The following is a 13313-nucleotide window of genomic DNA, read 5'->3' as shown; positions in this document are numbered from 1 at the left end:
TCAGGCCTAGTATGATAGTTGCTTGTTTTGTTCCTCCCCTCCCTTTCTGCACCTCTCTCCCTCACCTTTTGTTTTTCTCCGGCTCTACCAGAAATGTCGTCAGGCCTAGTACGGTAGTCGCCTGTCTGTTTCCATTTCCTTCCCACTCTCCCCTTCCCTTCCTTATCTATGTCTTAGCTCTTACACTATCTGAAATGTCGTCAGGCCAAGTACGATAGTTAATTTCACATCCTTACTGTTCATGGCCTGTAAGAATGTGGTTGTATTTTCCCTTGTTCCCTCCGTTGCCTTGAAGCGCTTTGAAACACATTGTGTATAGGCGCTATTTAAATAAACGATCATATCATATCATATCATACAGCTCATTTATTAGTTTACATTTCAAGCAAGACTTTGCATGTTCAGTAAGCACACCAATTCTAATGTTCTTTAAAATGTGAGCATATTTTGGATGTGCAGACTGACACATGTTTTGTGCAAGTTGTCTGTAGCTAATATGGGTTGCTCTTTCACTAGTGATAACTGTAGAAAGTCTCCAAAGACAATTGGCCTCATTATAAGTTTGGCAGTAGCCTTGCTGGTAAAACCGGCAGGATGCCACCAAACGTCCGAACATTTTCGGCAACTGCGAATGGGCAATTACCGGGGCATTCTAGTCCTGCCAGACTCGGCATTTGCCCATTCGTGGGCGCTGGAAAAAAAATGCTCCCCATTCCATCAATGGGAATGGAGAGGTCGATTGCACCGGCACCATTCAGAATTTTGTACAAAATATGATCTTCAAATTTGGAGGCCGATGGAGTGGACCATATTGGGAAACCCAAACAGATGACTTCTTTAACAGTATCCAAGGGTGAGCCATCAATGTACCAATGTGGATTCTTTGCATTATTTTGGAAGTCCTTCAGACACATTGGGCCTCATTATGAGTCTGGCGGTAAACGTGCCAGCAGGTTACCGCCAGACTCGTATTACCATTTTGCCTCCGTGATTGCCGGAATCACCGGGGTATTACAGCCCCGGTGACCCTGTAATTCCAGAGGCGAAATTCTGTTAATCCCCATTCCCAGGGAGTCCCACAGGACTCCATGGGCATGGGAAAGTGGAAACACCGGCACCATGCTGTAATGTTGCCGGTCTTTCCTGGTCCGCCTGCAGCCGGGTGGTGTTAAACCCACCAGGTCAGACCTGGCAGGAGTGACACCTCCCGCCGGCAGGACTCTTAATCAGCCGGTCCGGAAAGAATGGTGGTGGCGGATTTACCACCACCGTTCTTTCTGGACCGGCAGGGTCGTAATGAGGCCCATTGTTTTAGTTTTTGTCTTAATTATCACCATGTGGTTTTCTTTTGCATATTGATTTAAAGCATCTAAGGAGCACTGAAGACCGATCTGCGTCTGGTGCACAATTATAATATCGTCTGCGTATGCCATTTCTATGATTTTTACACCGTTTATAGTGGGAGGGAAATTTCTAGGTGCCCTTAGTGCTGGTTCCATGTCAGCTGTGTATATATTATTGTGTATAGGTCCCAATGCACAGCCCTGTTTGAGCCCCCGTGAGGTAGAAGTATATTTTGTCAATGACCCCTCCTGATTGAGGAGAACAGCTACCGTGGTGTTGCCATAAATAGTTTGTATATGATAAAGTAGGGCCTGGTCAATGCCCCATCCTTTTAGTTTCTCCCACATTCTACTTCTGGATACCAGACCGAAAGCGTTTGAAAAATCAAAATTGCAACAATAGAGCTTATTCTCCCCTTTTGGTCTTAAGCCCCATAAATATTGCATTGTTGCTATGTTGGTGGTAGTGTTGTACATTTCCTGAAACCTGTTTGGAATATGCTCCTTATATTCTCTGATTCCACCCAGGTATTTAGTTGCTCCAGAAGCACGTTTGTGAAGATTTTCTGGCTGGCGTCCATAATCGCCAGCAGCCAATAGTTTTTTGTTGAAAGTCAATCCCCCTTCTTTGGTATAGGAACAAGTATAGCCCGGTACCAACTCTCAGGAATGTGTCCAGACTTCAATACTTCCCTAAAGCAAGGAACCAAAATTCTCACCCAAATGCCTGGGTCCGCCTCAAAGACCAGGTTTGGGATGCCATCTGGGCCAGGCGCACGTGAAGCTTTAGAATTTATAATTAGCCTTTCGATGTTCTCTTCAGTGATCTCTTCCTCCAATTTCACTTTTGCAAGCCGGTTGACCTGGTTCCACTCAATTTTCACCTGCTGCTCTATCTCCTGGTCTATTGGGTCCTTAGTGGAGTAGAGGTCTTGTATATGTTTAATCCAGTTTTCCTCTGAGATTGGATTTAAGTCAATCTGAGGGATTGCATTTTTAAAGCTGTTAAATTTCCACAGGAATTGTGTCTTGTTATCCATTCTCAGCCATAGAAACAGGTTTCTTCAATTTAAGGATCTAATGGATGCTTTATGTTTTTGACCCAGTTTCTATACTTTGTAGCCAAATATGTCGTTCTCTTCCTAATTGTGTCACGGGATAGCATCATGTTTCTTTTGAGTGCAGTCTTATCTCTGCGATACTGTTTCTTTCTTTCCAGTAACACTATATCAAAGGACTTGTTTAGGTGGTCCTGGGAATTTTTGTTCTTTGTTTTGGCACAGTTGACATGTAGGGATATCATCTCCTTGATCAGATCTTGTAGCTTCCAGTCTACTCTATTGAGAATCGGGGTTAAGTACCGTAGATTTTGAATAAGGGTATCATTGACCCTTTTAATGTCTCTTTGGGTCCAGCGTATTCTATTACTAGCACAGTTTACTGTTACTTTGGCACATTTTTGTTGCATCTCCAATACAGTTTCTAGTGTTGTTATCCAACATAATGCTCCGTGGTCAGTTGCCCTATTATGGGATATCACAATTGAGCTGGATGTGTTTCTCATTTCCTTGTCTGCTAACACATAGTCTATTAATGATTTAGCAATGCCGTTTGACCATGTATATGGAGGGACAAGATCTGTACTTGGTTGTATCTCCAAAGGTTCCAAGTCGATAAAATTCAAATAGTGACTGCCAAGAATAGTTAGACCCGAGTACCTTGGAATTGGGTACATGTAGGCACCGTCTATTGAAGTCCTCAGCCAGTACCACACTGCCGGCCAGCGTAGTTTCGGCCCAGTATAGGACGGTTATTAATGATTGTAGAGATTTGGTCATGGAACCTCCTGGTGGAGCATATATACATTGATAATTAATATATCCACTGTGGAGGAAGAAGGGAACAGCAACACTCCCAACAACATATTCGATTATTGATTTTCCTTGTACCACAGCGATAGTTTCAGGTGTGTGTTGGCGCCAATGATGAGGCCCCCACTTGGTCTACCCTTCCACCAGCCTTATGGCGTTATTAAACAATTAAACAAAACCTGATAGCCATCAATATGAAACGTCTTATGGCACCAAGTTTCTTGCAGTAAGAATATCTCAGCCTCCTTCAGAAATGCTTGCCCTTTAGGATGTACCAGAAAAGAACAATGTCCACATGAATTCCAAGACATCCAAGATATCTTAATGGGCTTCCGTTGTCAGTTTGCTCATTATGTGAGCATATTGGCATCCAAAGCGAGGTACACGCTGTTTGCATCCATCCCTACTTGCGAACTGTGGTCCTGCATTGCCATTAACACTTCTCTCTCCGTCGGCTGTGTTAATGTTGGTGCCGTTTTCTTTTCGTTTGCCTCCACTTCTGACTTAGGACCACTCGTTTTCTGACATGTGATTAAAATGAAACCTGCCCTCAGTAATGTGTCCACATGTGTTTTCAATAGAGCGCCAAATAAGAGTGATGCAAACTCTATTGAAGCCCAATTAGTAACCAAAACAACATTTGGTTAAGTATTTCCCTTTGTTTCTGTGTCGATATCGGTAGTATTTTCCACACCTATGTCATTGGAAATGTTACATTTGTATCAGTAGGTCAATATGCATGTCTTTTGAAGAGATGTCACAGGTAATGTCCTTTTCAATACATTTATTTTAAATCAGTGATATCACTGTCGTGGTCAAATTTGGGAGCATTTTCAATCCACAAAAGCATGTGTGTGTGTGGAGCTCCCCTTTACTGATATTCTTCCTTCCAAATTAAGTGTTCTACTTCTCAAAGTGGAATGTACTTTTTATTACAGATGAAATGTAAGATGGCAATAAAACGATGGTGAAAGTATCTTAAGACATGTACAGGATCTTGCGAAGAAAGCTCCCCTGCACTTTTTATGTCTATTCCTTCCTTATTTTTGTTTGCAGTGCACAGGAAGTCATGTTAGTTATCCAATGCATATTCTGCACAACTGAGAGTAACAGACCATGTGGGGGGGGGCTAGGTTACCTGACATGCAGCGAACATCAGCATGACTTTGGAACCAGTATACTTTTTTACCACGCCTATTTTCCAAGAGATTAGTAATGCTTTACTCAAACACTCATCTTTGTCTTTTAACTTTTGAAGGAGTTCACTAACTGAAATACTTAAAAAGTGGGTTCCAGTTCATAGTGTGTTCGTAACTTCATAACATAGAGATGGAAAATGTATTCAAAATTTGGCCAGTATCTTGGATCTTCAGAATACTTGCATTGGGAATTATATTCTAATGCACTGATTTGAATGGGTCTTTCTTAGTGTTTTCTTCCTTTTCCTGTAGGAAAGAGTAGTGGAAAGCAATGTGCTTCTAAATTTTGTCCCCATATACTGATTGGAGACCCTTTGGCTTGACACATTTTTATAAGTTTATAATTCATCTTCCATGGTGTCTCTGGAATGTAGTGTGTGAATTGTATACTGTTCAAGAATGTTGTGATAAAGTCAACACGTTCAAATTGACCAGTATGTGGTGTATCTTCATATATTTGAGTTGTTTCTTTTAAATTCTCTCCTGTGATTATATATTTGTAGTATTCATTGTTTCCTTTAACTTTGTTCAGCCAGTTGTTGCCAAATTGTTTTGTCTTTTGTTGAAACACCATTAACTAATATAACCAATGATTGATGTACTGGTAGCCCTACACCTAGTCTCATTTCTATCCCCCTTTTCTTAAGGTCTCACCTTCTGATCTTGGTCTTGCAAAGTCTTGCTTTCTCTGTGTCATAAGTGGAGAGATAGAGGCAATAATAGCCAGCCGCCACCTTGCCGGACTACCCAAATAATTTGAAAGGGCAACTGGGGGCCAGTAGGAAGCAACCAATTTACCGGGGAAAAAGCCCTGAAGGGCTCGAAAAAAGAAAAAAAAATGTGTTAGTGAGTTGAGAATACAGTTTAGCAGCCGGAGATCCAGCAAGGTGGGGGATTCAAGCAAGAGGTTTCCAGAAGGGTAAGACGAGATGAGGAAAAACCCATAGGAATCAGTAACAGTAGAACAGTGCATAATGGAGTCAAGTACTAAATCAGGAGATAAATAACAAGGAAATAGGCAAATCCCTGTGAAGGAAAGCAAGGAGGGGTTCAACGAAGGACATGATCAGACCCGGCAGCAGTTCAGCATCAACTGAGGGTTGCGACACAGGGAGGAGAAGCTGGTGGTGGAAGAAAAAGCTGTCCGGAGCATAGCGGGCACCATCTTGGAGATATACTACACTGTTGTAGCGTGCTTCCCCTGCAATGTGATGGAACAGGCATGGGTCCTCTTCCATTTCCAGCATTGCCATAGTGACAATCGGGTTGCTGTGACAGCATGACCCCTTTCCAAATGGGTAAGTCCAGGTTTCCAAGTATGAAGAGCATGAAAGGCTTTAAGCAAGCGAGGGACATGGATGCAAGTGGCAGTTACCAAGGTTTGTTCAATCAGGAAATAGCCTTTCCAGTTAACTAAATATTGCAGACGGCGTCATCCATAACGTCAGTCACAGATCTTGGATTACCTCAAATTCATCCTCAGCAGTGATGAGTGAGAGCTTGGGAGTTGCTTGAGATTGGCATTGGAAACGATCTGTGAAGTAGTTTTTCAGTAAAGAAACATGAAAAACGTGGTGAATACATTTCCAGGATGTAGGCAGTTTAATGTTGTAGGCTACTGGGTGTATTTTCTGAAGGATGGAAAATGGACCCAGGAAATGAGGGGGCAGCTTAGATGGACACAACCATCTGGATAGGTATTTGGTGGAGAGAAGCACTTCCTTTCCCACCTTTCAGTCTGGGGTGTCACTCTGCCATTTATCAGCATACACCTTGGCCCTGGTGTGTGTCTTTAAGATGTTGGAGTAGACCTCCTTGTGGGTCCTCACTATGTTTTCCAATAGCAGATCCAGGGATGGCATGTAAATTGGCTTTTGTGTTTCAAATGGAAAGATGTGTGGATGAATACCATTGGTACAATAAAAGGGCTTATATGAGTGCCAGTGTTCATAGTGTTGTGATATGCAAATTCAGCTGTAGGCAGCAACTCATCCTAATTATCATTAGAGTCAGAAGTGAAACAGCAAAGGTATTGTTCCTTGGTTTGGTTTAGGCTCTCAGTCTGGCACTAGACTGGGGATGGTAACCCAACAAAAGTGCCCTTTAGATACCAAGATATATACACAGTGTGTTCCAGAAGCGTGAATTATACTGTTGTGCACAGTCAGAATTATAGTAGAAGGAAAGCTGTGAAGTCGGAAGATATCCCTTAGGAAATCCTTAGCCATTGAGGTGCTGTAGGAGGACCAGGTAAGGTGGAGAAGTAAGCCATCTTAGTAAATGAGTCGATAGTGACCATTATAGACACACAATTCTCAGACCTCATGAGGTTGACCACAAAGTCCATAGAAATAGTTTGCAAGGGCCCAGATGGAACAGGAGTCTGATGGAGTTTACCCAGTGGTTTTGAAGTGATGATATTACACCGAGTACAATTAGGGTAAGTGGATTTCGCAGTTGCAAATGTCTTTCCATACTGTTGTCCACCATAAGGTGTGTGAAACAAATTTCATGGTGAGGTTAACTCCACGATGTCCGGCTAGCCGACAATCAGGATACCAGTGAAAAACCAACTGTTGTAATTCTGTGGTAGGTATCAGCAAGAAGAAACCACTTTGACCTTGGCAGTTCTGTTTGACAAGATCTGAATGGACGGTTTCTTCAGCAGAGGCTTCTTTAGCTTTGTCGAGAAAGGACAACACAGAGTATAGGAAGGTATTACCTTTTAAAACAGATTGACATGGATTATCCTTGATATCTATGGGGAAATCTCAATGCAACAAAGTGTCCGCTATGAGATTGTCACTCCCAGGAATGTAGGTTAGAGAAAAATCAAATTGGGAGAAAAAATACGCCCACCTGGCCTTGTGACTGTTTTTGCATTTTTGTTGCTGTAAGACTCTGAGGTTTCTATTGTCGGTTCTGATATCAAACTTATGTGTGGCACCTAACAGGAGGTGTATTCATTCCATGCACACTTGCTTCATGGCAAACAACTCCATTTCAATCACGTAGTAGTTATGTTCATTGTTCTGAAACAGTACAGCCCCAATAGCATTGTTAGAGGAATCAGTTTCAACAATGAATGGTTTCTGCTGATCCTGTTTAACTAAGATCAGGGCAACACAAAAGGTCAGTTTAAGTGTCTGGAAGGTGTTCTAAGTTTTGGGTTCCAAGGTAAAGACAACTCCTTTTTGGAACAGCTTGGTAATCGGCAGAATGTGACGTGAGAATTTCTTAATAAACTTGCGACAGACGTTTGTCAGTCCTAGGTATTGTTGGATATCCTTAAAGGATTGAGGGCTATGCCATTCCACGATGGCCCTACTCTTGCAAGGGACCATACTAATTCCTTGTCTAGACAGTATGAATCCAAGGTATGGAACAGATAAGGCCTCAAACACACACTTTTGGACTTTACCAAGAGACGATTTCCTCTGAGTGTCTGTAGAACTTTGTGAAGATGAACATGATGCTGGTCATAGGACGTAGGCTAAATCAGGATATTGTCTAAGTAGACAATTTGTTTTTGTTTAATTTATTTTGTTTTGTTGTTTTTGAAAATAACAGAATGCAACAATAGGTCGGGCAAAATGTGGTCGATGAAGTGCTGGAAAACAGCAGGGGCATTAACAAGCCCGAATGGCATCACCTGGTATTTGTAGTGGCCAAAAGGTGTTCGGAATGCTGTTTTCCACTCATCTCTTTTGTGTATTCTAAGCAGATTGTATGATCCTTGTAAATCAAGTTTGGTAAACAAATTTGCTCTATGGACAGCTTCCAGGATGTCATTAATTAGTGACATAGGATGCTTATCTTACACAGTACCTGATTGAGGCCTCCGTAGTCTATGCACAGATGTAATTCTTTAGTGTCCTTCTCTGAAAAGAATAAAAGTGAAGCTCCAGTCGAGGACTTAGACTCATTAATAAGAACGTTTTGTAAATTGTTTAGTAGATATTCTTTCATAGCCACCTTTCCTGGAAGTGAAAGTGTATAACAATCGACCGAATGGAACCACCACGCTGGGAATAAGATCGATGGCACAATCATCTGTGCATTGAAGGGGAAGTTCACTGACAAATATGTCGCAGTATTTGTGATAGGTATGAGGAACACAGCTGAGGTCAACACAAGACACCATAGAAGCATGATACTCGCAAATAGAAGTTGATGTCAGTTCTATGAAATGGCTGTGAGGGAGACATTCGGAAACTATGTGTAGGATGTTTTTTTAATTTGCTTTTGGTTAATTCAAAACCTTTAAAAAAAGATATCTTAAACAATATTAATACAATGGATACACACAAAATACAGAGAAAGAAGAAAGAAGTTTCATAAATACAGTAAATGAGGAAGAAAAACTTTACATTACATTGCATTGTCCATTACTCAATATTTAAAAAATGTTGTATTAAATACCTATTGCAGTTGTATATTCATGGTAGCTCAAAAACGAGTGAAGGCTACAATCAATGCTTTGTTTTCACCCCACATAAGATGCAACCAGAACAAATTCCTGGAAAACTCAGATTCTCCAAGGTCGTCACGCCCAAATATACCAAGCCTAATAGCTTCAAAGTGGGGACAACGAGTTACAAGGTGTCTCAGAGTTTCCAAAAGAAAGGTACCATGACAAAATCGACAACAGAAAGTGCCACCTGGTGAATTAGATCCCGCCCAAGGTTTTGTACATTCTCTGGTTAGGAAGTGATTAAATGTAAAAGGCATGTAAAGTGCTTGTGCATGATTACAAGGGAAACACATTAAGTCAGGACTCAAGTATTCCCTTTTATGGATAAAACATGCATACTTTTTGAGAAGCTTGCAGCCACTCAAAAGTCTGATGGTAATGGACCAGTCATGATTGAAAAGGTTTCTTTTGACGTTCCATTATAAGCATTACAGAAGATTCAAACCACAAGAAAGCAGGCAAATTGCTGGCTGAGAGGACGAAAAGAAGCCAGTAACCGTGGGCAAGAAATTGGGGAAGGAACAAGAGCTATCAGAAGAAGATAAACAGCTGCAGGATGAGCTGGACATGCTGGCTAAGAGTTTGGGGGAGAAAGACACCTACCTGTATCACCCGGCACTGGAGAGCTACGGCAGCAGATCCAATCCTCCATCACCTCTATGACCTCTGTTCTTAAACTCCTGAAATTCTTGCAGCCACACTATGGGAAGTTGAAAGAGATCTATGAGAGCATGGCTCCTGGAGAGAAAAAGCACTTCTCAGCGGACATCATCTCAGTCCTAGCCATGACGATGAGTGGCGAGAGAGAATGTCTGAAGTACTGACTTCTGGGATCCCAAGAGGAGTCGTCATCGGGGTGCCATGCATATGTGTCCGGCATCACTCTGGTGAGGTAGCTAAATAGTGGCAACAGATAGACGAAGCAGACAGGTCCCAGTGGGATTGCTTGCTGACATTGGTAAAGGAGATAATACCATACAACATGGCACACAAAACAGAGCATGACGCTTGTGACCTCCTCATGGAGATTGAACAGATGGACATGTTGGAAAAGTAAATAGATGGCAATGTCTACGCTAAAGTATGTTTCTTCCTAACAAGCTGTGTGAGCTACGTGCCAGAGCCAGAGAACTCTGGCTTGCTGTGCTGTGCACTTGGGATCTTCCACCAGTTTAACCGCTACCCTGAGGCATTGCGTCTGGCACTAATACTCAATGACATGGAGATGGTGGAGGATATTTTCACATCCAGCAAAGATGTGGTGGTGCAGAAGCAAATGTCATTCATGCTAGATCGACATAGGGTGTTCCGGGAACTGAACAAGGACATGGAGGAATATTAATATTTAACAGAGATTATGTCTAATGTCCAGCTGAACAGTAATTTCCTTGGCCTTGCTTGTGAGTATCACAAATATGTAGGCTGACCAAGGTGTTAACAAAGGAATGAAAGCTGGCACTAGCCTGGTCCTGATGCAACCGCAAGAAGAGATTGAGAATCCCCCCAGTCACTCTACTCCCCCGATCCAATGCTGGATATGGAAGGAACAGGACCACTAGGGAAACCCTCTAGGGAAGAAAACCCTGTTGGTCTGAGGCCTTCTGGTAAATCTGGAACTTCCTTCTATGCACTCTGGGTACTGCTACGCGATTCACTGAGCTAGCTGATGTAGATAATACTGCCCCAGCCGTGCTGTAAGGTAAGAAATACAGGTAAGGGTTGTGATAATCACAGAAGGACCGAACGTGCTAAATGAGAAAACAATTACCACAGGGCATCTTCAACTAATCAGTGGAGAAGGGCAGATTGCAGGAGCAGGAGAGAGTGATTTCCATGCTGTTTGGAACGTGCAGGTTTGTAAGAGAATAATGGATGCTGTGTTGGATGTGTGTGAACGTAAAAAAGGAATGGAAACCTACCAAAAGGGACGGAATAACTGGAATGAGTAACTGTGTCTGATTGGGCGTGGCAGGGCTTCGGTTCTTGTGGGGAAAATGCCATGTTGCAACGCAGAATAAGTGGGTGTATGACAGGGATAGACCAAAGCGTGGGGAAAGGTTTGTTTACATACCGGCTCAGAACAGATGTGATTTGCTTGCGAAAAGAGAAAAACCTCAGGAAAAGGGGTTTGGCAAGATGGGAGCATTCCACTGAGAGAGTAGCGACACGCTGGAGTCCTGTCCATTGACATAGATATATTTTTCTGTCAGCAGCACTTGGTGGAGACGAGGTGGGGAGAGTAGAGTTTCGGAATGCTGGTGGGCTGCATGGGACTCTGGGCGTCATCTTGGGGGAAATTCCAAAATCAAGCCTGATACGCCTCCATTGTTCCAAATGGACCAGCGCCACCACTGAGACATGACAGTGAGTTTGACATTATGGAACCCAAAGTCCCAGAAGATATCTATAAAACTCATCTGGAAAACAATCGGTTTGGAGGCAGTGGCTCCCATGTGGACTCTGCACGAATGAACCTGGCCTTGTCTTTTGTAAATGGTTTTGTGAACAAAGACTTCGGTCTTGACAAGCTGTTAAGAGATGATGGCAAAAAATGGCTGTGCAAGTACAAGGATCATGGTATGCTGAGTGCTTCAGCCTCTCTTTGGATGATTCTTCGCTGGGATGTAGATGGAGGATTGACCCAGATTGATAAGTACTTGTATTCTTCTGAGGATTATATGAAGTCCAGTGCTCTGCTAGTTTGTGGTATTATGAATTCTGGTGTCTGGAACAAATGAGAACCTGCCCTGGACCTGTTTTGAGACTATGTACTTCACAACAGCAGTACCATGCAAATTGGTGCCATCTTTGGGTTGGGGTTTACATATGCAGGCTCAAACCGGGAAGAGGTTTTGACGTTGTTGCTTACCATCACGTTGGAGGTTGCTGGTGTGTCGGCACTTACCTGTGGAATGATTGCTGTGACATCATGCAATAGAGACATTATGTCTACTATCCTCCAGACCATCATGGAGAAGTCTAAGCAAGAACAGAAAGACACCTTTGCTCGCTGGCTGCCTCTGGGCCTGGGTATTCACGACTTGGGAAATGGTGAGGCCATTGAGGCAATCCTTTCTGCTCTAGAAGTGGTATCAGAGCCTTTCCACAGCTTTGCCAACACATTGGTGGATGTTTGTGCCCATGAAGGTTCTGGGAATGTGCTAAAGGTGCCGCGGCTGCTACACATCTGTAGCGAACAATTTGACACAAAGGAGAAAGAAGAAAGGAGAAAGAAGAAAAGACAAGAAAGACAAAAAGGATGACGAGAAGAGGAAAAAGAGAAAAAAGAGAGAACTGCAGATAAGGGAGCCCACCAGGGTGTAGCTCTGCTTGGGATTGCATTGATAGCAATGGAAGAAGAAATAGGGTCAGAGATGGCCCTATGAACATTTGGACACTTGCTTTGATATGGTGAGCCCACTCTACATAGGGCAAGGCCACTTGCCCTGGCTCTCATCTCCAACCCACGCCTCAATATCTTGTACACACTCAGCAAGTTCTTCCATGATGCAGACCCATAGGTGTAGGAGGTTCTTGGCCCAGTCAATCTGGGGATTGTGTCTGCGAAGTCAGGGGATCCCTTGGATTACAGGGAAATGAGCAGCTCGAGTAAGATCAAATGATAATGTTTCTGGATGTTCTAGATGCATTTGAATAGGAACACATTGTTGGGTGATGAGGCCAGAGCTTGGCTGTCGCCTGTCCACTCCTTCTACAAGATGATGGATCTGCTTGGATAACCTGGGGACTCCATGATTCTCTGCCCAATCGTTGTCCATAGACCTTATGTTCCACTGTCCGTTAATCCAAGATGTCAAAGCTCTTCTCCTTCAATATAGTCAGGGATATATGTAGGACAAGAATGGAACTCTCCCAAAATGTATAAGTAGTGATTGGTAAGGTGCTGGAACATTCTTTTTACCCCGAACCTCTGTCCCTTTTTCCGATAGGCTTGTGGCATTTTCCTGTCTTCTCAGTGGAATGACAGGACAGTTCCAAAGTAGATGTACCTTCATTCTGAAATACAGCGGAATCCCAAATGTCTGCGCCTCTTCCCTTCTTCAAACAAGAGAGGTCGGCATGCAGTTCCAATTTGCATTGGTTCATCTTCCCCAGTAGTGTCAGTGTAACTGGGCACCAGAACAGGAGTACGGTAAGAATAACCGCAATGACGTTTTCATTCTTCCTTTCATTCTGTCAATCGGTATTCGAGTTGTAGTGCTAGTGAGGTTTTTTTTTTGCTAGAGAGGCAGGGCAAGGTATATGTGCTAGTTCATTCTTAATTTCCTCATGTAGTCCTCTCTTGAAGATGGCATATTGTGTGGTCTCCGGCCATCCAGTTTCAGCTGCAACTCTCTTAAACAAAGTCACATAATAAAGAAATTCAAGTGTCCTTTGGTGTATATCCAAACGGGTATCATGGGCG

The 13313-nt window shown here is 42.9% G+C and overlaps 1 pseudogene; it reads left to right on the top strand.

The window, feature by feature from the left end:
- The first annotated feature begins 9454 nt into the window (after positions 1-9454).
- On the top strand, positions 9455-12408 carry LOC138526581 (26S proteasome non-ATPase regulatory subunit 2-like; annotated as a pseudogene).
- Positions 12409-13313: the final 905 nt, after the last annotated feature.

The sequence above is a fragment of the Ambystoma mexicanum genome, chromosome 7p (assembly GCF_040938575.1).
Source record: "Ambystoma mexicanum isolate Mex_15411 chromosome 7p, UKY_AmexF1_1, whole genome shotgun sequence".
Lineage (NCBI taxonomy): Eukaryota > Metazoa > Chordata > Amphibia > Caudata > Ambystomatidae > Ambystoma > Ambystoma mexicanum.
The sequence above is the reverse complement of the archived record's forward strand: the minus strand, read 5'-3'. Positions and strand labels throughout refer to the sequence as shown.